The sequence below is a fragment of the Triturus cristatus genome, chromosome 4_2 (genome assembly GCF_964204655.1).
Source record: "Triturus cristatus chromosome 4_2, aTriCri1.1, whole genome shotgun sequence".
Taxonomy (NCBI): domain Eukaryota; kingdom Metazoa; phylum Chordata; class Amphibia; order Caudata; family Salamandridae; genus Triturus; species Triturus cristatus.
This window is the reverse complement of record NC_140586.1, coordinates 750,433,121-750,458,338: the sequence shown is the minus strand read 5'-3', so window position 1 is coordinate 750,458,338 and position 25,218 is coordinate 750,433,121.

Genomic DNA, 25,218 nt, shown 5'->3' with positions numbered 1-25,218 from the left:
TCGATTGGATAGTAGCTTTACCAGTTGCGCTCTTTTACATGAGAATGGTAGCACATTCTCGAACAGGGCTATCCCTGTATGAGGTGATCTTCGGTAGACCACCAAATATGTGGGGGACGCCTATACCTCGTAAAATCACTGATGTTGACTGTAATATGCTGACAGATTACCTGGCTTCCTTGATGTCTGCACTACAATCTTGTCGTTCACAGGTAGCTGCAGCTTTTCCCGATAACACTGAGGTGAAGCCCCATGACGTGGTTCCAGGTGACCTGGTTCTTGTGAGGAATTTTGACCGGAAGACCCAGCTGGAGCCCAGGTGGAAGTCGCCCAAACTCGTCTTGCTGACAACAAGGACAGCCGTGAAGATCGAGGGACGTAAAGGGTGGTTGCACTCGAGCCATATCAAGAAATTTTATGGACTTCCGTCCGATGTGAACACTCAGCCCTGCATCCCCTCACAAACAGACTCAAAGCTCCCCTTGGTTGAACAGACAAAGAACGAACTCTATAAACTGAAACTAAGGTCTAGCAAGTCAGACAATTTGATTGTTTAAGTCCTCTCCAAGGTGAATCGGTTGAATTTGTCTCTGACATGTATCCTCTAGACCGAAATAGAGAGAGAAATAGACAGATACAGCTTAAAAAACACGCGTACTGTAAATCGCTTCGTAGTCACTGCACAGTGACATTATTAATTTTGTTTTTTCTAAGTCTTCTGATCATCATTTCTAGTGTATTGCTACATATGTATTACCCTATTTCTAAGCGTGCTTACAATGCTACTGCTGAACATTCTTTTAGCGAACTACCTCCGCATGAGTTGTCTTATAGATTTGCGCTGCGCAACAACACTTTTATTAGTATGTTACATCATTCCCACCAGACCAGCAATGCTACCAATTGTTGGATCTGTGGCCGACTCCCTCCCTATCAGAACTATAAGGGAGTTTTGCCTCTCTTTCCATACCCGTTCACACACAATGGCTCCTGTGGAGCATGGTTTAGTTTGATTAATTCCCTAGATTCAAATTCAGTAGTTTATCAAGACAACTGGGTATGGGGAAACCTGAACCTAGTTTTGCTTAAAGTCTGCTACCCTAACAAGGAGGGACTTCCCAGAAGAACAGGAACTGATCTAGAAAATGAAGTATATGGATTAGGTAACTTTACACTTAACCTCATGATTCTGAATGTTGAATCCGAAGCTACACCCATCTTGCCCGCTATGTCAGTATTTCCAGTCAAAGGAGAATTATGTGTAAGAAAGAATGGTTCCATACACATGGGCCATAGTAAATGCACCACTGTAATAAAATTCAGTGATCAAGGCAAGTCTACATTTAGAGCTTCCCGTCATTCCTACTTCATATGTGGCCAGACTGCATATATACGTTTACCTCTAGACTGGGATGGTACCTGTTACATAGCATTCCTTCTGCCACCTGTTTTCCTAGCCCCTCCTGACTATCACAGAAATACCCATTTAGTACACAATAGACAGCAGAGAGATCTCCCGATTGTCGATTACACTGAAACGGCATGGGAGCAATACACAAATTTCAATAAAGGTTTCTTTCCCTATATAGGTACAGTCACTAATAGTAAACTGATACGTATATTAACTAGAACCCTTGAAGCAGTAGTGAACGAGACTACTTCCGCCTTAGGCAATTTAACAGAAGAGCAGTCTGCTATGCGGATTGTTGTGCTTCAAAATCGTCTTGTCCTTGACGTCATCCTGGCCGATAGGGGCGGAGCTTGTAGGGTCATCGGATCAAGTTGCTGTGTTTTCATACCAGAAAACTCGCCGTCAGTATATAAAGCCATAACTCGCCTTCATAAGATTATAAGCCAGATACACCAGAGTCCAGGCACCTGGACTTGGTCCGGTTGGTTCTGGAGCGTGTTGTCAGCCTGGGGATGGAGGATCCTATCCTTCCTGGGTATTGGCTTTCTCATACTATTCAGTTGCTGCTTATGTCTACAATGTGGGCCAGCGATTTGTGGTCTGTGTGCCACATCGTGTATCCCGCATCCAAGTTTTCGTTCAAGATCCCGGAAGAAGAAAGAAGAACAAATGATGCTATATGAACAGATTGATGGATTGATGAAGATCGATATCTCCTGAGGGTCCGTAGGGGACAAGGAGGGAATGAGGAAATATGAATTTTATGATCAGTTATGTCCCCTATCTTAGACCCCAACGGCTCCATGTGCATGCTACAAGTACATGTATGTTCCCTCCAGTTCCAGTTATGAAGACGCAAATACATGTGCGTCCACCGTCAACATGTCCTCTTTCAGATCCGCCATGAATGGGTCAGATATTCCATTCCTAAGTATGAAAGGCCACCGACTTTATGTGGGTCACTTTCCACATTTTACAGATTCAGGCGAGTAGGCCCTGAATTCTACCATCAAGCCTTTTCCTGCCTTCTGCCTCTGAAAGCTCCAGTCCGAGCCCGCATCTGTATCCATGAACTTTGTCCTACTCCCTGCGCGGCTAACGGTGCCTGATCCGGCCTGTTGCCTGCCAAAAAACTGTATTTCACCTTCAAGATTATCTGCTTCGCTCCTCATACGATGCATTCCTGTCTAGTAGTTTAGGTAAACATTCTTCCAGCTACCGAGCAAAGGGCCAGGCCTCACTGTCCTCATGCAAGTAATTCATAGCCCTGTTACTATGGAAGATTCCTGCCCCCTCGCATTTCATGTAGACACTTAGACGCTTGTACACGCACTAACAGTCAGTATAGAATAGATTCTGTCCGAGAGACCTTTCCTTTTGGATAATACAGTTCTTTAAACATAAGATATTAGATATGATTTGGGATTAGGTTGACATGACCCCTCAGACTTCTGTCTCCACATGTAGAGCTAAATGTCAAGTCCCCTTCACCCTCTAGTTGCACGTCAATCACACGTCATGCGGCTGCGCACGCATCTCTGCCAAGTATTTCTGCTGACATTGCAGGATTCTCTTATGGATCCACCCACTTGTGACATCATGTTTAATGACGTTTCTAGTTACGCCTATATGTACGCCTTTTTCATTACGTATGTGTATTGTTATCTGTATTATCAGCTGTTACGCCTCCTGCATCTGTCTTAATGTAATGCTTTTCATATAAATATCTTTACTTGTCAATAATGTATTGCCTTTCCTTCCTGAACCCTCGTGGTGATGGAATTTGATGCCTATGGTTCGAACCATAATTCCTTTGTAGAGGAATAAAGCCTTTCAGAACCTCTAATACCACGGATTCTGCCTCTTATTTTGACTGAGTTATTCTTACTAGACTTTACCGCATAAAAAATAGTACAGGTAATTAAATATTTACCACAATACAAATACTTGAATACCTGTGTTTCAAACAGCATACTCTGTAAATTTGTGTACAAGAAGGTGTATGTATTTTTTTCTGCTCACAATACATGGCACATGGGTATTCAATAGAATATTTGAGGGACGCTATAACACTTACATACGTAAGACATGTCTGACTGTGCAACCGAATGACAGAGCAGAACTGAGAAAATGTTGACCACCTATAGGAGAAGCTACCCGCTTTTTAACCTACCTTCTTCAGATGCATGACACATGTAAGAATACATGAACAAGAAGATATATAGCTCAGTCACAAGAGCACGAAGACCTATAAACTTGACAGCTTGCACTTTCTAGTTGAGTACAGAAAGAGTCAAGAGAAGTACAGAAAGAGGTAAGAGAATTGGACAAAAAATAAGAAAGGTGCAAAAAGAGATAAGAAAGGTGCAGAAAGAGGCAAGAGAGGTGCAGAAAAAAGGCAGGAGAGGTGCAGAAAGAAGCAAGAGAAGAACACAAACAGGCAACAGAAGTGCAGAAAGAAGCAAGTGAAGTACAGAAAGAAGAGAGTGAGGTACAGCAAGACACAAGTGTGGTGCAGAAAGAGACAAGAAAGGTACATAAAGAGGCAAGAGAAGTGCAGAGAGAAGCAAGTGAGGTGCACAAAGAAGAGAGTGGTGTGCAGAAAGAAGAGTGAGGTGCAGAAAGAGGAAAGTGAGGTACAGAAAGAGGCACGAAAAGTGCAGAAAGAAGCAAGAGAAGCGCAGAATGAGGCAAGAGAAGCACATAAAAAAGCAAGAGAAGTGCAGGAAGAAGCAGCAGAAGTTCAGAAAGAGGGAAGAGAAGTGCAGAAAGAGGGAAGAGAAGGGTAGAAAGAGGCAAGAGAGGTACAGAAAGAGGCAAGTGAGATACAGAAAGAGGCAAGTGAGGTGCAGAAAGAGGCAAGAAAATTGCAGAAAGAGGCAAGAGAAGTGCAGAAAGAGGCAAGAGAAATGCAAAAAGAAGAGTGAGGTGCAGGAAGAGGCAAGTGAGGTGCCGAAAGTGGCAGTGGGGTGCAAAAAGAGGCAAGAGATGTGCTGAAAGAAGCAAGAAAAGCACAGAAAGAGGCAAGAGAATCGCAGAATAAAGGAAGAGAAGTGCAGAATGACGCAATAGAAGTTCAGAAAGAGACATGAGAAGTGCAGAAAGAGGCAAAAAAAGTGCAGACAGAGACAAGAGAGGTGCAGAAAGAAGCAAGAATAGTACAGGAAGAAGCAAGAGAAATGCAGAAAGAGGCAAGAGAGGTACAGAAAGAAGAGAGTGAGGTACAGAAAGAGGCAAGAGAACAGCAGAAAGGGGCAAGTGAGGTGTAGAAGGAGGCAAGATAACAGCAGAAATAGTCAAAGGAGGTACAGAAAGAAGGAACGGGGTGCAGAAAGAGGTAAGAGAGATGCAGAAAGAGGGAGGAGAGGTACAGAAAGAGGCAAGAGAGGTACAGAAATAAGCAAAAGAGTTATAGAAAGAAGCAAGAGAAGTGCATAAAGAAGCAACAGAGGTGCAGAAAGAGGCAATAGAAGTACAGAAAGAGACATGAGGAGTGCAGAAAGAGGCAAGAAAAGTGCAGAAAGAGACAAGACAGGTGCAGAAAGAAGCAGGAAAAGTGCAGAAAGAAGCAAGAGAAATACAGAAAGAGGCAATATAGGTGCAGAAAGAAGAGAGTGAGGTGCAGAAAGAGGCAAGAGAAACAGCAGAAAGGGGCAAGTGAGGTGTAAAAGGAGGCAAGAAAACTGCAGAGCGAGGCAAGGGAGTTGTAGAAACAGTCAAAGGAGGTGCAGAAAGAGGGAAGAGGGGTGCAGAAATAAGCAAAAGAGTTGCAGAAAGAAGCAAGAGAAATGCAGAAAAAGGCAACAGTGGTACAGAAAGAGGCAAGAGGGGTGAGGAAGAGGCAAGAGAAGTGCTGAAAGAAGGAACAGAAATGCAGAAAGAGGCAAGAGAAGTGTAGAAAGAAGCAACAAAAGTGCAGAAAGAGGCAACCAAAGTGCAGAATGAGGCAAGAGAGGTGCACAAAATGACAAGAGAGGTGCACAAAGAGACAAGAGAGGTGAAGAAAGAGGGAAGATGACTGCAGGAAGAAGCAACAGAGGTGACAAGAGAGAATAGAAGTGCAGAAAGAGGCAGGAGAGGTAAAGAAAGAGAGGTGTAGGAAAAGGGAAGAGGGGTGCATAAAGAGGCAAGAGGGGTGCAGAAAGAAGCAAGTGAGGTACAGACAGAAGATAGAGAAGTGCAGGAGGAAGCAAGTGAACTGCAGAAAGAGGCAAAAGAGTTGCAGAAATAGGCAAGAGAGGTGCAGAAAGAGAAAAGAGGGATAGAGAAAGAGACAAGAGGGGTGCAGAAAAAAGCATGAGAGATACAGAAAGAAGCAAGAGAAGTGCAGAACGAATCAACAAAGGTGCAGAAAGAGGTAAGAGGGGTGCAGAAAGAAGCAAGAGAAGTATGGAAAGAAGCAACAGGGTTGCAGAAAGAGGGAAGAGACCTGCAGGAAGAGGCAAGAGGGGTACCAAAAGAAGCAAGAGAGGTGTAGAAAGAGGGAAGAGGTGTGCAGAAAGAGGCAAGAGGGGTACAGAAAGAGGCAAGAGGGGTGAAGAGAGAAGCAAGTGAGGTGCAAACAGAGGCAACAGAGGTGCAGAAAGAGGCAAGAGAGGTGCAGAAACAGGCAGAGAAGTGCAGAAAGAGGCAGAAGAAGTGCTGAAAGAAGCAACAGAGGTACAGAAAGAAGCAAGAGAAGTGATGAAAGAGGCTAGAGAGTTGCAGAAAGAAACAAGAGAGGTGCAGAAAAAAGCAAGAGAACTACAGAAAAAGGCAAGTGAGGTGCAGAAAGAGGCAAGAGAGGTACAGAAAGAGGCAAGTGAGGTGCAGAAACAGGCAAGAGGGATGCAGAAAGAAGCAAGTGAGGTGCAAAAACAGGCAGGGAAGTGCAGAAAGAGGCAACAGAGGTGCAGAAAGAAGCAAGAGAATTGATGAAAGAGGCTAGAGAGTTGCAGAAAGAAACAAGAGAGGTGCAGAAAAAAGCAAGAGAACTACAGAAAAAGGGAAGTGAGGTTCAGAAACAGGCAAGAGGGGTGCAGAAAGAGGCAAGATAAGTGCAGAAAGAAGCAATAGAGGTGCAGAAGGAGTCAAGAGAACTACAGAAAGTGGTAAGAGATGTGCCGAAAGAGGGAACAGGGGTGCAGAAAGAGGCAAAAGAGGTACAGAAAGAGGAAAGAGGGGTGCAGAAACAGGCAAGAGGGGTGTAGAAAGAAGCAAGAGAGGTGCGGAAAGAGGCAAGAGAAGTGCAGAAAGAACCAACAGAGGTGCAGAAAAAGGCAAGAGGGGTGCAGAAAGAAGCAAGGGAGGTGCAGAAAGAAGCAAGAGAAGTGCAGAAAGAACCAACAGAGGTGCAGAAAGAGGTAAGAGGTGTGCAGAAAGAAGTAACAGAAATGCAGAAAGAGGTTAGAGAAGTGCAGATAGAGGCAAGAGAAGTGCAGAAAGAAGCATGATAGGAGCAGAAACAGGAAAGTGAGGTGCAGAAAGAGGCAAGACAGGTGCAGAAAGAAGCAGGAAAAGTGCAGAAAGAAGCAAGAGAAATACAGAAAGAGGCAATATAGGTGCAGAAAGAAGAGAGTGAGGTGCAGAAAGAGGCAAGAGAAACAGCAGAAAGGGGCAAGTGAGGTGTGAAAGGAGGCAAGAAAACTGCAGAGCGAGGCAAGGGAGTTGTAGAAACAGTCAAAGGAGGTGCAGAAAGAGAGAAGAGGGGTGCAGAAATGAGCAAAAGAGTTGCAGAAAGAAGCAAAAGAAGTGCAGAAAGAAGCAACAGTGGTACAGAAAGAGGCAAGAGGGGTGAGGAAGAGGCAAGAGAAGTGCTGAAAGAAGGAACAGAAATGCAGAAAGAGTCAAGAGAAGTGTAGAAAGAAGCAACAGAAGTGCAGAAAGAGGCAACCAAAGTGCAGAACGAGGCAAGAGAGGTGCACAAAATGACAAGAGAGGTGCACAAAGAGACAAGAGAGGTGAAGAAAGAGGGAAGATGACTGCAGGAAGAGGCAACAGAGGTGACAAGAGAGAATAGAAGTGCAGAAAGAGGCAGGAGAGGTAAAGAAAGAGAGGTGTAGGAAAAGGGAAGAGGGGTGCATAAAGAGGCAAGAGGGGTGCAGAAAGAAGCAAGTGAGGTACAGACAGAAGATAGAGAAGTGCAGGAGGAAGCAAGTGAACTGCAGAAAGAGGCAAAAGAGTTGCAGAAATAGGCAAGAGAGGTGCAGAAAGAGAAAAGAGGGATAGAGAAAGAGACAAGAGGGGTGCAGAAAAAAGCATGAGAGATACAGAAAGAAGCAAGAGAAGTGCAGAACGAATCAACAAAGGTGCAGAAAGAGGTAAGAGGGGTGCAGAAAGAAGCAAGAGAAGTATGGAAAGAAGCAACAGGGTTGCAGAAAGAGGGAAGAGACCTGCAGGAAGAGGCAAGAGGGGTACCGAAAGAAGCAAGAGAGGTGTAGAAAGAGAGAAGAGGTGTGCAGAAAGAGGCAAGAGAGGTACAGAAAGAGGCAAGAGGGGTGAAGAGAGAAGCAAGTGAGGTGCAAAAAGAGGCAACAGAGGTGCAGAAAGAGGCAAGAGAGGTGCAGAAACAGGCAGAGAAGTGCAGAAAGAGGCAGAAGAAGTGCTGAAAGAAGCAACAGAGGTACAGAAAGAAGCAAGAGAAGTGATGAAAGAGGCTAGAGAGTTGCAGAAAGAAACAAGAGAGGTGCAGAAAAAAGCAAGAGAACTATAGAAAAAGGCAAGTGAGGTGCAGAAAGAGGCAAGAGAGGTACAGAAAGAGGCAAGTGAGGTGCAGAAACAGGCAAGAGGGATGCAGAAAGAAGCAAGGGAGGTGCAAAAACAGGCAGAGAAGTGCAGAAAGAGGCAATAGAAGTGCTGAAAGAAGCAACAGAGGTGCAGAAAGAAGCAAGAGAATTGATGAAAGAGGCTAGAGAGTTGCAGAAAGAAACAAGAGAGGTGCAGAAAAAAGCAAGAGAACTACAGAAAAAGGGAAGTGAGGTTCAGAAACAGGCAAGAGGGGTGCAGAAAGAGGCAAGATAAGTGCAGAAAGAAGCAATAGAGGTGCAGAAGGAGTCAAGAGAACTAAAGAAAGTGGTAAGAGATGTGCCGAAAGAGGGAACAGGGGTGCAGAAAGAGGCAAAAGAGGTACAGAAAGAGGAAAGAGGGGTGCAGAAACAGGCAAGAGGGTGTAGAAAGAAGCAAGAGAGGTGCGGAAAGAGGCAAGAGAAGTGCAGAAAGAACCAACAGAGGTGCAGAAAAAGGCAAGAGGGGTGCAGAAAGAAGCAAGGGAGGTGCAGAAAGAAGCAAGAGAAGTGCAGAAAGAACCAACAGAGGTGCAGAAAGAGGTAAGAGGTGTGCAGGAAGAAGTAACAGAAATGCAGAAAGAGGTTAGAGAAGTGCAGATAGAGGCAAGAGAAGTGCAGAAAGATGCATGATAGGAGCAGAAACAGGAAAGTGAGGTGCAGAAAGAGGCAAGAGAAGTACAAAAAGAAACAAGGCAGGTGCAGAAAGAGTAACAAATGTGCAGAAAGAGGCCAGAGAAGTGCAGAAAGAGGCCAGAGAAATACAGAAAGAGGCAAGAGAAGTGCAGAAAGAAGTAACAGAGGTTCAGAAAGAGGCAACAGTAGTGCAGAAAGATGCAAGAGAGGTACAGAAACAGGCAAGAGAGGTGCAGTAAGATGGCACAGGGGTGCAGAAACAAGCAAGAGAGGTTCAGAAAGAGGGAAGGGGTGCAGACAGATACAAGGGCGGTGCAGAAAGGGGCAAGAAGGGTACAGAAAAAGGCAACAGAGGTAAAGAAAGAAGTAAAAGAGGTGTAGAAACAGGCACGAGAAGTCCAGAAAGAGGCAAGAGAAGTGCTGGAAGAGACAAGAGAGTTGCCGAAAGGAACAACTGAACGGCAGAAAAAAGCAAGAGAAGTGCAGAAAGAGGCAAGAGAGGTGCAGAAAGAGACAAGAAAGTTGCCGAAAGAAACAAGTGATCTGCAGAAAAAAGCAAGAGAAGTGCAGAAAGAGGCAAGTAAGGTGCAGAAAGAGGCAAGTGAGGTGCAGAAAGAGGCAAGAGAGGTGCAGAAACAGGCAAGAGAGGTGCAGAATATTGAAGCAAGAGAGGTGCAGAAAGAAGCAAGAGAGGTGCAGAAAGAAGGGAGGTGAAAAAAGCAGAAGAGATGTGCAGAAAGAGGCAAGAGAAGTGCAGCAAGAGGAAGAAAGGTACAGAAAGAAGCAAGATAAATGTAGAAAGAGGCAAGAGAGGCGCAGAAAGAAGCAAGATAGGTTTGCGCACCATTAGTACCAATTTAACACCCACATTTAACAACAAATAACAGGTGACCATTCCAGCTTTGCAAAGGGCCTTCGACCACGCTGTAACACTTGTCGCTGCATTTTTGGTAACGTTTGAGCTGTTTGAGCTCAAAACAAGGTTTTTTTTTCAAATCTGCATATTATGCGGCAGATGATGGATTATGTAGCAAATATGGAAAATGTATAATTATGCAACATTCATAGTGGTTACTTCTTTTTTAGTGTCTCATTGAGTTTATAGTTTAGCTTCTATGTATATGAGGAAGACTAAACCTAAGGTTACCACTCCATAACACAGAATACCATATCACATAATTACTCTCCATAGCCATAATCCCACTCTACATAATTCCTATACACTAAATACCACATACTTTCTATCTACATAATTTCACTGCACAACATACCAAATAATTCCATTACACACAACGCACATCCACTTTACTCCCAAAAACATTAGTAAAAAACTTTTACATTTACAATGCCAATAACTCTACTCACACAAATGTGAGACCTATTGTATTTCAACTGCTTCATTAACTAGTAGTCGCATTTGCAGAGTGGTGGAAAAAGGGGGCTGGGCCTCCAACCAGTGCTAAGGATTTCCACTGTGTAGGACTTACAGGTGTCAGATTCGCTGTGACTCCTTAGGATCCGGACGAAGCACAAAGGGTTCCACCTCTGACGTCCCTAACTCTGAATAATGCAACACAGAGTATTGAGGCAATCAGGCGAGGGAAAGGAATTAGGGTAGGAGAGGGAGACCTGTAACAAAAGAACACACGGTTAACACAAGGCCTAACACTTCTGCTACTCTCATATGGTCTCACTATCCCTGTCTTTTACCTGGGGAGCCGTAACTCCAGTACTCGACCGTCCCCCTACATCCACAAAGAGATGCGTCTCTCCCGTAAGATAGCCGCACACCTACAATGATAAAGCAAGACAGGTCAGACTAACATCTATCATGCTAACAATCAAACATACAAACACTCTGCCTCATACATACCGTACTCATTCCGTTCCCGCTCAAATCTAAGATATAGCAAAAGGGGAGGGCATCTCGTGTGCCTGTGGGTAGTCCCCTGACTTCGAAACCAGAACAAGCCAAATTACGCCAAGGTAAACCAAGGAAAACAAAGGAAGCCACGGTAAGTTAAATAAGTAACTCAAGGAAGCCAAAGTAAGTCAAAAGGAAGCAAAAAGGAAACCAAGAGAAGAACTTCCCTGTATCCGCTGAAGGGCCCCTTGTACGTCGGCTCCAACGGCAGGATGCAGGCCTGGCCAAAGAATCCCAATGTGGGCAGGAGCGCGCTTACGTCAGCGCTCTCCACAGCCCTACGTCGGCTCCAACGGCGGGATGCAGACCTGGCCAAAGAATCGCAATGTGGGCAGGAGCGCGCTTACGTCAGCGCTCTCCACTGCCCTAACCGGTCCCAACACTTCAGGGGCCATGAAGCAGCGAGGAGCCAGAAGGCGGGGCAGTGCAGCGCAGCGCTTACTTCAGCGCTGACAGACTGCCATCCTAAGCACAACACTCCCTGGGCCAGCAATTAAGACGGCAGCGCTCCTACCGTGCGCGGTCTCTTCATAAGTTTTCTCCCGCTGTCGCGCTTCCTTCAGCGCAGATGCTCCTCCGACGTGGCGCGCGGGGGAACCCGAAAGCCGAGTATCCTCACGGCTAGGACAACAACAGGATTACGTGCGCAGATGTCTCACGCTGTCGAGTAATGACAAGGACGCCCCGCCCATCCACCTGCGGGGTATCTGGGAGTTGTAGTTCATACTCCCTACGTGTTAGTAGGCACCTGGATTCAGCGCCTGACAACAGGAGGTACCAGGAGGGTTTCTTGACCCCTAAAGTCCCTCAGGAGTAAAGTGGAATTCATCCCCAAACCAGTAGTGTGCCAGGAGGCACGTTTACAGAGTGGTGGACAAATGGGGGCGTGGCCTCCGAAGACCTCTTGGGACTTACTGGAGGTAACAGATGGGGTAGTTGGCCCCCAGGAAATCCTTGGGGACCAACTACCCCTCCTATTACCTTCACTAAGTCTCACACAGCAGGATTGCTAAGTTCTGATAGCAGGCCACACACCCTTTTCCCATCACTCTGCAAACCCACTTACTGGCACGCTGTGGGTTGAGGAATGATGTCCCCTTGCCTCTTGAGGATCCCTGGGGGCCAACTAGCCCTCCTTTTACCTCCAGTAAGCCCCACACAGTGGGATTGCTGAGAGGTAGTTGCAGGCCACACCCCCTTTCTCCACAACTCTGCAAACACACCTTCTGGTGCACTCTGGGTTGGGGGATGAAGTCCCCTTGCCTCTTGAAGGTCCCTGGGGACCAACTAGCCCTACGGTTACCTCCAGTAAGCCCCACACAGCTGGATTGCTGAGAGGTAGTCAGAGCCAACGCCCCCTTTTTCCACCACTCTGCAATTGCGCCTCCTGGTGCACTTGTGCATGGGCGATGAAGTCCACTTTAGTCCTGATGCACTCGGGACGCAAGGGGACCTCATTGCACCAGCAGCAGTGCACCAACAGGTGCGTTTTTGGACTGGTGGGAAAAGGTGTGTGGTCTCCAACCACCTCTCAGCAATCCTAGTGTGAGGGACTTACTGGAGGTAAGAGGTGGGCTAGTTGGCCCCTCAGGACCCTCAGTAGGGAAGGGGACTTCATCCCCCAACTAGAGCGCGCCAGAATGCGCATTTGCAGAGTAGTGGTGAAAGGAGCCGGGGCTTCCTTTTTTATTTTAGGAAGGGGGCAGTGTGGCCCCCTTCTCCTGACCCTTTTGGGCCGGGGGACCCCTTCCCCAGGGCCAGACCCACTTTTAATTTTTTTTTTTTTAAATACAAAGGGAGGGGGGCACAGGCCCCCCTACAAATGCAGATTCTAGCCCCAGGGACCCCATCCCCAGGTGCTAGGCCTTTGCTTATGTCATTTTTAGGCCCATATGGACCCTGGGGACCCCATCCCTGGCACCCGGACAATTGTTTTTTGTTTTAAGGGAGGGGGCTGTGTGGCCCCCCTCCCCTTGCTGATTGCAGCCCAGGGGACCCCATCCCCAGGGCTTTGTCTTTTTTTATTCAATTTTATTTTCAGGGACAGGGGCCGCGTGGGCCTCCTCCCACATTTTAATAAAAATAAAGCCCTGGGGAGGTGGCAGTCCCCAGGGCTGCAGGGGACCGCCTACCCCCACATATAATCAGTATGGCCCAGGGATGTGGTGGTCCTGGGGCTACAGCAGCCCCCTTTGGCCCATGCAGCATATTATGTCATTGCCCCCAGGACCTGGCCCACCCAGGGGCTTAAATAAATGAAGCACGGGAGACAGCTATATGTTTTTTTAAAATTTTCAGCATGATTCGTGCACCCAGTGCAAATCTTGCCAATTCTTCTTTTTAATGCTTTTTGGGGCCCTTAGGGGTTCAGGGTGTCTCTACCCAGCCCCCTTTACATTTTTTATCATTTTATTACCTTTGTCCTTGTAAATCGGTTCAACCGAGTCACAAGATGGCTGGCAACACTTCCTTGGTTGAAGTGTTGGTAGCCAAACAGAGTCAAGCTTGAGATAAGGAGGGTTCGGAGATCCACTGCGGTCACCAAGTACTAATATTTTCAAATATATGAATTTCTCAGGAACTACTGAACTGATTTACACCATTTAACACCAAGAGTGCACTCTGGACCAATAGCAACCTTTCTGCCAAATTTGGTGTAATTCCGTTCAGCAGTTCGGGCTGTAGCTTGCGACAAAAGTTTCCTATGGAAATTAACATGGAGAAAACGAGTTTTGGGACCCACCTTTTTTCTCGGCCTCCGCTTAATGAATCACACCGAAACTTTCAAGACAGGAGATGACCTGAGATGGACATTAGTTTTGAAAAGTTTGCGAAGATTCGTCAAAGATAATGGCAAATCAAAAAATGCTTTTCCTATGGAAACTACATCCTAACTATAACTACCTGATTTGCCAATATCTTTGGCACCGTTTAACGAATCTTCGCAAAAGTTTCCAAACTAATGGTTCACTCAGGTCAGCTCCTGTCTTGAAAGTTTCGGAGTGATTCATCAAGCGGGGCCGAGAAGAAAGGGTGTCCAAAAATGCATTTTCCCCAAGTTAATTTCCATAGGAACATTTGTTGCGGCTACAGCCTGAACTGCTTAACGGAATTATACCAAATTTGGCAGAGAGGTAGCTGTTGTTCCATGGTGCACTCTTTGCTTTAAATTGTGTAAATCCATTCAGTAGTTACTGAGAAATATACAAATAAAAAATATCGATATCTGAGCACCGAGGAGGATACGCGAACCCTCCCGAGCACAAGCTTCATTCTGATTGGCTGCCAACACTCCATACAAGGAAGTTTTGGCAGCCATCTTGAGACTCAGTAGAACCGAGTCACAAGACAGTAAAAAAAAGATAAAAAAACAAGAAAGGGCAGGGTAAAAAGACTCAAGGACCCCCATGGCCCAGAAAAACATATTTGTTTTGTAAACTCCTGAATTCGCACTGGGTGCGCGAATCTGGCTGAGAAAATGAAAAAAAAGAAAGCGCAGGCTCCCACGCTTCGTTTTCTATAGGCCCCGGGTGGGCCAGGTCCTGTGGGCAATGTCTAATTAATAAGCGGGGGCACACAGGGGCACCCACAGCCCTGAGGATCGCCACCTCCCCGGGGCTTTATTTTTTAGGTGTGGGGGCTCCTCCCCCCACACTGCCCCGGGGACCGCCACCTCCCCGGGGCATTATTTGAATGGGGGAGCCTCGCGGGCCCTCCCAAATCCCAGGGACCGCCACCTCCCCGGGGCTCCAATTACATTAGGAAGTGGGGGGGGCTCCTGCACCTCTCCACTTCCCCAGGGACCACCACCTCCCGGGGCACTAATTATTTAACTACGGGGGTCCGTTGCAGACCTCCAGGCTCCAGAGACTACGGAGCCCAGATGTGCGGCCCCCCTTCCTGGAGCCCTCCATGGCCCTGGGGACTGCTATCCCACTATGTCGGGCTTACTGGAGGTATTGGTTAGGCTAGCTGGCCCCTAAGCACCCAGCAGCGAAGGGGACTTTAATCACCATCGAAGATCTCATCAGGGAGCCTTTTTGCAGACTGGTAGTTAAATGGGGCATGGCCAGCTATGAGAACTTCCTAATGCTGCTGTGTGGGACTCACTGGAGGTAACAGGTGGGTACTTCTGAGGGACTTTGGGAGCCAAGAAGCCCTCCTGGTACCTCCTGTAAGTCCTACGCAGCAGAATTCCTGAGCGCTGGTTGGAGGCCCAGCCCCCTTTCTCCACCACTCTGCAAATGTGACTACCAGTTGAAGAAGCATTTGCAATGTAATAGGTTTCGCATTTGTGAGAGTTAGAGCTATTGACGTTGTAAATGTAAAAGTGTTTTATTAATGTTTCTTGGAGTGGAGTGGATGTAGGTTGTGTGTAGTGGAATTATGTGGTATGTTGTGCAGTGAAATTATGTGGATAGAAACTATGAGGTATTTAGTGTATAAGAATTATGTAGAGTGGGATTATGTGTTATGGAGAGTAATTGTGTGGTATGATAGTGTGTGTTGTGGAGTTGTAACCTCAGGTTTAGTCTTCCTCGTTTCCATACAACCTAAACTATAAACTCAGTGAGACAAGAAAAAGTAGGAACAACAGAGAAGCACTTCTGGACCTAGTCAGAGGTATGAGCAGGGCCACTGGAATCATGTGACCATTTTCCTGCATCGACTTTTGCACAATTATACATTTGCCACATAATCCATCATCTGCTGCATAATCTGCATATTTGAATAAAAACAAATTCAAGCTCAAACGGCTCAAACGTTACCAAAAATGCAGCGACAAGTGTTACAGCTTGGTGGAAGGCCCTTTGCAAACCTAGATGGGTCACCTGTTACTTATTGCTAAATGTGGGTATTAAATTGGTACTAATGGTGTGTAAACCACTCTTGCTTCTTTCTGTGCCTCTCTTGCCTCTATCTGCATCTGCACTTCTTTTGCCTCGTTCTGCTCATCTCTTGCACTTTCTGCACCTCTGTTGCCTCTTTCTGCACCTCTTTTGCCTCTTTCTGCACCTCACTTGCTTATTTCTGTACCCCTCTTGTGGGAGTGGAACACCCACAGCGACACCCATTGCATGTCCTTTCACACTACGTAACACGCGTAAAGGGCCTTATTTACAAGGCTACTTTTAAACTGACCTCAGAAAAGGGCTGCTGGCCTCTAAACTGCCATGCCATATTATATGCTAGGGACTTAGAAGTAGTTTTAATCCCTCTGCCCTATTATGTACTAGGGCCTTACAGGGGAGGTCTTGCCAATCACAGGGGTATCCCAATCCATAGTGTACCCTAGTGTATGTAGGTGTTTTCACTGTATTCTAAGTGTCTTTCAGAATAGCACTGGCTCTAGGACTGGTTAGGCGGAGCCCAGGGTCAGTCAGTCAGTTACCACCAGTACCAGTCAGCAAAAAGTTGGGGGGTGCTCAGGGCACAGAATGACTTTGCAGCAAGGCCTCATTCTGCACTTCTGTTGGTTCTTCCGTATATCTCTTGCTTCTTTCTGCACCTTTCTTCCTTTTTCTGGACTTCTGTTGCTTCTTTCTGCATTTCTCTTGCTTCTTTCTGTGCCTTTCTTCCTCTTTCTGCACATGTCCTACCTCTGTAGGCCTAGTTAGATATTAGCATTTAAAAAACCTTTGAAATTCACTGAAAAACACATAGGTTTCAGGAACGTTATAGTTATAAATTAGCATTTAAAAAACCTTTGTAATTCACTGAAAAAAGCATTGGTTTCAGGGACATTATAGTTATAAATTCACATTTTAAAAAAACATAGAAACCCACTGAAAAAACCATAGGTTTCAGGGACATTCTAGTTAGAAATTAGCATTTAAAAAACCTTAGAAATTCACTGAAAAAAACACAGGTTTCAGGGACGTTATAGTTAGTTGGACATTTCACTCGTACAAAACCAGAGAAATTCAGCCGTTATAGTTAGTTGAGCTAACTATAACTCACGCCCCCGTAATGCACTGCTGATGACGTCACATATTGTATCATTCATGACATGGTCAGTGACATCACTGATGACATCTCAAATGACATCACTGATGACATCACTGATGACATCATCCATGTGATAATCTGATGCACCCACTCTAAAATACAGACTACCATTCTCAAAACCATAGACACACCAATACCAGTTACTATATATCGAGTCACTGATTCCTAGGTCTATACACTGATTCCTAGGTCTATACACACATCCACTCATTCATCCATACAGTCACTCATACATGCAGTCGCTCATCTACAGCACTATTATATGCACTCATACACCTCTACAAACACTTACACACCACCACTCATCCATAGAGTTACTCACACACCTAGTCAGTCATGCAAAGAATCAATCACACTCCTTTTTACTCACCTATACAGTTATACACACACCACCTCCCTTATTCATACTCTCTTATGCAATCACTGATCCGAGCACACACTCATCCATACAGCCACTGTCACAATCACTCACTCTCACATATAGTCATTTATATACTCCAACACTCCCATATACTGCCTTTCACATATGTAGTTACTCACACATATATCACTGAGACATACATTCACTCACCAACACAACCATACACACACTGACCAATCCATGCAGCTCCTTACATACCAACTGATAGACTGATACAGACATTCACACAGTTTAGTCACTAACCCTTGCCTTCAGTAAGACACGTTTAATCACTCACTTATACAGTCAGTCACTCACCTATTAAATCAACCATTCAGACACTTATACACCCACTCATTCTTCAAGACACTTTGGCATGTATAAATATATATATAGAGAAAACATATTTAAACTTTACTGAAACACACAGTCACTGGATGATGTCATCAGTGATGTAATTTGAGATGTCATCAGTGATGTCATCAGTGATGTCACTGACCATGTCATGAATGATGTAATATGTGACATCATCAGCAGTGCTTTGCGGGGGCGCAAGTTATAGTTAGCTGAACTAACTATAACGGCCGAATTTCTATGGTTTTGTACGAGTGAAATGTCCAACGAACTACAACGTCTCTGAAACCTGTGTTTTTTTTCAGTGAATATATATATTTGACCTTCATGCAAGTGATAGCCAACAACTGAGGTACTTTGGCATAAAACATGTGAGGAAAAAAAGAACGGGAGGTGACAGAACTTTAAACTTAGACGGACAGAATCTTGTCTCAGCTTAGCAAGTGGAACAGAAAATCCTTTTGGACATATTCTGGATGCAGAACTGCACACACACCTGTAGATCCAAGATAATGAACTCTTTTCTCTCACCATTCTCACACAATTGTTTTAAAAACAAGAGAGTTCTAGAAACAAGAGAATTCAGAATTGTAGGAAACATAATAACAAGATGATGTAGAATGATGTTATTTTTAAGTCACGTCAATTCAATTACACTAGCACCTTATTTTTTACACATATATGGGGACTGATCGTTAGAACTAATAATACAGAAACCCTTATGAAATTTAGTAAAACAAAGTTTTTAACACTCTTTTAGAATATTAATAATGGCATGATATAGGAATCAATTATAATGTACTTTACTTTTAATTGGAAAAGAGAATGTTGACATGTAAAGAAATATAATAGAAACTTGTCTTACCTATATCCCGTCAAATACATGGATCACTTTAGTATTGAACTTTATTATTAGTTGTTGCATATCTGCAAAAGACAAACAGTGTATATAACCCTTATAATTTTAATGTACTCTAACCTTTTAAACTCTTCCATGCCAAAATCAATATAAATCTCTTGGGATTATGTATTCTTATTTTAGAATTAATGTATCAAATTCCCATTATTTTTGGAAAATATATGCACCTGCACTTTATGCCAACTTTTCAATGCCATAAGAAGGAATATATTGAAATGGATGGTATGTACTTTACAAGCACACTTCGAAATGGCTTACAAAAGCTGCCACTGACAGAATATGGATATTAGCAGCCTAGTGATGTACTGCAATGAAAGGCAATGAGGGGTTAATGCACTTGAGCACTTTGAAGATGCACTAGACGAAGGGACTCAATGGTCCAGTAGAAGGCTTGGAGCCGAAACGCGTAGACCATCCGTATTTCTTTTGCACTATGGTGTGGTAAATAAATAATCAAAAAGATATATCTATATATATATATATATAATATATATATATATTATATATATATATATATACATATACATATATATGCAAATAAATGAAAATTATCGAACTACATACAAAACAATATGACAAAACATGAATTAGTGTTCACCATATAAGGAAATACCTGAAACAAAATTAAAACCAAACAATTACTAACCAATATAATCTTGCCCTAAAAGATACAAAGATATTAATTAGCAGAACACATAAAGATCACACATAATGAGCAACTGTCATATGACAACCTAAACAATGATAAACAAATCCTAATACTTTCTTCAGCAAGTACCTTAACAAAACCAAGTCATTATCAAGCCTAGATGATGGTTGAGACCTTCAAAATATGGCCCAAACCATTCACCCAGATATACACCAGCAGGGTGAATGTCACAACTCAAATATCTCTTTTATATATACCATACTGCCAAATAAACAAAGCAGCACTGACTACAAACTTTTACACCACATCAAAGAAAACACAAATAACTGCTACCTGTGAGAAGTTAGCCTGGTATATGCTGTCCACTAATTATAGTGGGCACCTTGCACCAGACCAAACAACCCCTTATTGATGATAGGACCAACATGTTCTTTAATTGCATGTCTCTACACAAATGATAACGTTATACAAAACTAATGAACTACTGGTTCCTGGTTGTTATACGTCACTTCGTAGTTCTATCATTTACCCTAACAAAGCCCCACGGAACGATGGGAGGAGGCTAGTGATGACGTTACTTGGTGGTCATTGGCTGTGAGACACGCGTGCGACGTTGCTTGCACACTGACGTCTCAGGCATAAAAAGATCGTTAACGAGAACATGGCTACCTCCCAAACGGCTCAGGCAGACCCAGAGGTACCGACGGAGAGGTAAGCCTTTCTCGTAATGGAGATCGAATACATTTTGATTTCGATTTTCTAGTGACTTTGCTATAGTCATTGACTTTGTAAACAGATGCTAAACCAGAAGGTGCATTTTTCCACTCTATGTCATGACACTGTTAGGAACTGGGTTCGTAGTTTTTGTAGACTAAGTAAGCATACTTCGTCTGACCCAGACTATGAGTTGAAGGAAGCTTTATGAAAAGAAACTTTTCTACTGTTTATATATTTTTTGAGCAGAAGAAGACCATGTTCACATACGTAAACAATATCTCTCGTTTTTGGAAAGCATTTTTGAAGAGTGTCTGGACAGAATCCCTATTCTGGATCTAAAAAAGTGATCCGCTAGACAGTAACCATAATAAGAATCAAATAAATAGGAGACTTTAAGAAGACTCGTTTATCTATGGTTTACTTAATGATATTCCCTCTATTCACAGGGCGGGGCCTCCATCAACCTGAGTAACTACCGGGTGAGGTGAGGTTTACTCCTAGTGCAAAACAGGTAAGCACTTGGAGGTATAATAATATTGGCTATCTCCAGCATATCTTAAGAAATTGCTGTACAGCTATATCAAGAGAGTGATACATTCACCACAGACATTGCATTTTTTCATATTCCTTTTCTTTCATCATGTATAGGTAATACAGATATACCGCTTGCACGAAAGGATGCACACCAAAAAGGTTGTATTTTATGCACTTGCAATATAATTTTCATTTTTGACACACACATTGTTGCAGTAGCAATACGAATATGGTATAAGGTCCTGAAGAAAGCCAACGACCACTGAGTCAGGAAGGCTGAAACATGTCGACCGTATTGTAGTACAGCCTATATATTAAAAGCTGTCTTTGCACCAATTTTTATCCTAAGGATTAGTAGGAATATCTCGAATAAACAATTTTTCTTCCTCTAACTCCTTTTTTAAAGATTTCACGTTCTTGCACTGCACCCTTTTGATATCATTTTTGATACTTATTATGATTGAGCCAGTGATCTCTGCTGTTCTTTCTCTTTCCTAGCTTTAAAATTTGGTGATCTGTTTGACACCCACACCACAGATAGTACCTCTTTTTGGAGAGGTTTATAGTGGTGGGAAGGTTGGATATCCAGATGATGACACTGACCAGTCTCTGGTAATTGATGGAAATCCTTCTAAGTCAAACTGTACTTTAAGGCTTTTCTTCTTTCTTTTTGCATGTCCTTTGAGTCTCTCTTGAATGACTAGACCACCAGACTCCTTTGGTTTGTGAATTATTGGACAGGGGATAGAGTCTGGCTTTGGTCTTTAAATATTCCCTCGGACCCCCTCTACCTAGTATTGTTATATGTTCATGTGCAGCTGATGGCTGCGGGTCCTTTTTAGTTCTTTGACTACACCCAGAGGGTAGTCCCCTTTTTTGCCTTTTTTTGCACGTGTTGCATAATTCCATGGTTTTCTGTACCTGGACACTCTTCAATGACTTTCTAAACTAACAGTAGATTATATAAAAAAGTCGAGACTTGGTCTGTTCTCAGTTTTCCAAGATATGGCAGAATTCAGCGGCCTGGCGTATGATGACGCTGTCTATCAATCCATACTAGCACAGCACATCGAGTATTTTAGAGAACGTTCTTGGACCGTCAGGCCCAACAGTTGATGACTGGAGCCAAGTACTATCCCTAAAAAAGTCTCACACACGGACTATGATACATGGTGCAATAATGGGCGAATATCTACGGGGAAATTGTGCTCCGTCAGGTTTGATTGTCACCAATGCCCCTCGGTTATTCCTTCAGGACAAAACCTTCCTGAAAGATTGGTCCTTAATAGCGTGGCGCTGCACGCGCGACTGGCTTATTCTAATAATCAGCACAGCAAAGCGAGTAGCCAACGCTATTTTAATTGAAATACAAGTGTTAGAGGCCCAAATCAAAACCACTGTTACAGCCGCCTTGTTTAAAAAGAATCAAGAAGAGGCAAACAAAAGCAACAAGGAGCTTAAAGACTCAATCCTGACTTCAAAGATTGAGAAGTTCAAAAAAGATCTAGCCAAATTTAAACATGAGGTGATTTACCCATACACAAGTGATACCTACACTCCACCGGAATTCAATAGAAAAGGTCGTCGCTATGGCTCTACATATTCAGGAAGTTGCTCTGACGACGATACTAGTGACACCGATGGCCCAGAAATGAATAGACAACAATACAGAGGACGTGGTAATAGAAGGAACTGGAGAGGACAATACACACCTCAGTTTCAACATTGGTGGCCACCCACACCATGGGGATACCCACCTCAACAGTTCCAACCACTACCCCAAGGCCCTTTTCAAATGCACCAACACGAACCTAGTTATCTTCCTTTTTTAGGATCTGGCCAAGGAAGGTCCAGAGGCAGAAGAAGGGGCCGGCAGGCGCAAGTACACTGGAATCAGTCAGCATCCATGACTCAACAAATGAATACGCGCAGCCAATCCAAGAAGAGCCAACCACAACCGGGAACGAGTACAGGAGCAGTTTAATAATAAACCTGAGCAAGAAGATCCTGACTACAGACGAAGTGTCTGTTCTCAACAAAGCTCTTGGATTTGTAACTACGACAGATGGAGATGATTTTCAAGTCCAATGTGAACTGGCTAAATTTTTCTGGAAGATACGCTTACATTTTTTCTTCAAAGACAAGGATTCATCTCAATCTATAGCAGATAACATCAACACAGGTCTAAAGAAGCGATCCACGTTTAATCCTCCACTACAGAGTGTACCTCCCCAAGTCCTCATTTTCGAGAAAGTGGTAACAGAAGAGATTACCACTCTGTGTGAAAATAAAAATAAGAGAAATAACTACAGCAATCTACCAAAGAAAGAACAATTGGCATTAAAAACCCTCACACAAGATCAGACCATCATAATAAAACCCGCCGACAAAGGCGGAGCTATTGTCATCCAGGAGATTGAGGCCTATCGACAAGAATGTGAGAGACAACTAGGGGACAGAAGGTTCTATCGACCCCTCAAGGAAGATCCAACAGAAATAATTAAAAAAGCAATCACAGAAGCGGTAGAAGAGGCACTAGCAGAAGGCTGGATTACAACACAAGAGGCACTGTTTCTTCAAACTCCATATCCTGTGATGCCGTACTTTTACACTCTACCTAAAGTACATAAAAATCAACGTCCCCCACCAGGAAGACCCATAATATCGGGCCTTGGATCACTTCTTGAGCCTTTGTCTACCTTCGTAGACTATTTTTTGAGGCCCTTGGTCAAGAAAATGCCCACGTATCTACAAGACACAAAGGATGTCTTGCGTCTACTACCAACAGTGGAATTTGACACAGAGAGAGATTTTTTAGTATCGTTTGATGTAGAATCATTATATACATCCATTCCACAAGACGAAACTCTGGACACTGTTTCCTCCATCCTAAATGAGACCGAGCTGGATTCCATCACTCCTGTCCACTTCATTATGACACTCGCCCATTTAGCAATGAAAGAGAATTTCTTCAAATTTGAAGAAACAGTGTACCTCCAAGTCTCAGGTACCAGCATGGGAAGCATTTTTGCACCAAGTCTGGATAACCTATATGTACACACTTTCGAACAAAAATATGTACTTAATTCTGACAACCCCTTCCATGATTCAATCAGAGTATGGAAGCGTTACATCGATGATATTTTTGTAGTATGGCGAGGCGATTTGACTTCAATTTCTGCATTTTTACAGTGGTTGAATACTCGAAATGATTTTTTGAGGTTTACAGTTGAGGTCCACAAAGAAAAACTAGCCTTCCTGGATTTATCTATCTTTGTTACCCCCTCAGGTTTGGAAAGCGAACTGTACCGGAAACCAATGGCCCGGAACTCTCTCCTTAGATACGACAGTCAGCATCTGAAATCACTAAGAGACAATCTACCGTATGGGCAATTCCTACGTGTCAGACGAAACTGTTCCACACAAGACAAATACCATCTTCATACCCGGAACCTTACAGAAAAACTGATGGAAAAAAAGTATCCTAAGAGATTGATAAAAAAGGCTTTGAAATGAGCCACCAATAACAACAGAGAGGCTTTAGTAGAACCTCCATTTGAAAAACCTCCTATGGATCGTTTAACTTTTGTTAATACCGTCAGTACCCTAACCAACGGTATCCAGAAAAGCGTCAAGAAACACAGGCGGCTTCTGAATTCCTGTAAAGAAAAGATTCAGTTACCACTATTCTCTTTAAAGAGAGGAGTGAATCTTCGAGACAAATTGGTTCACACTCGACCTAAAGAACTAAAGCCACGGCAAATCAGAACTTTATAAGACTTACCAGCGGTCCAGGGACACCATCCCTGTGGTGTGTGTTCCATCTGCCCACAAACAAAACACTCGAAGTCCATAGACATTGGCACGAGTAGGCCCTGGGAACAAAGAACCTTCTAAAATTGTAACAGTGAAGATTTGATTTACTTGATTGAATGTCCGTGCAAATGCCGATATGTAGGCATGACTACTCGAAAAGTCAGATTACGGATGCTAGAGCACAAAAGCACATTCAGGTGCAAAAAAACGAACACAAAGTTGACAAGACATTTTCTAGAGGCAAACCACCAAGCCAATGATTTTACCTGGACGGTTTTAGAAAAACCATATATACCGTCTCATGTGAGTGACATATCTCGTTTTCTATTCCTAAAAGAACAGAAATGGGTTTTTAAAATTCATAGTGATGTCACAGGTTTAAATGACGGGATACCATGGTCCTCTCTATGAAATGCTAGATCTACAATTTTGTTTACAGTTTACCCTATCCTTACATTGGATCTATATGTATACAGACATTCCTGCTGGTAACACTGTATTACTTTTCTAACATCAATATTTCTCTAACAATAAACCAGTCGTATGAGTAAGGTCTGCTAATAATAGGGATTTGACGTCACCAACATATGTCTAATCTCTAAATGATTTATAAGACTGTCAAAATATATCATAACTTTGATCAGTGATTTGGCTCCATGTGATTTAGTTGTCAGCTCAATAAAGTTAGATGCGAAAGGAAGCACCATTTTAGGAACCACGGGTTCCTGCATTTTAGATTCCTCCATCTAGTCCTTTTTTGATGTCTATACTAAGCGTCGACTCCCTCGACGTGAATAAGGACTCGATGCATTTGAGCCACTGTCAGGACAATAAAGTTGGACGCGGAGAGCAGTACAAACGTCTATAACCAAGTTTAGAACCACTGGTTCCTGAATACAACACGTCATTTTGTAGTTTTTTTGACGAGAATAAACCCAAAAAATTTTGACGAGAATAAACATTTGATGCAGCCCAATAAAGACCAACATGTTCTTTAATTGCATGTCTCTACACGAATGATAACGTTATACAAAACTAATTAAACTACTGGTTCCTGATTGTTATACGTCACTTCGTAGTTCTATCAT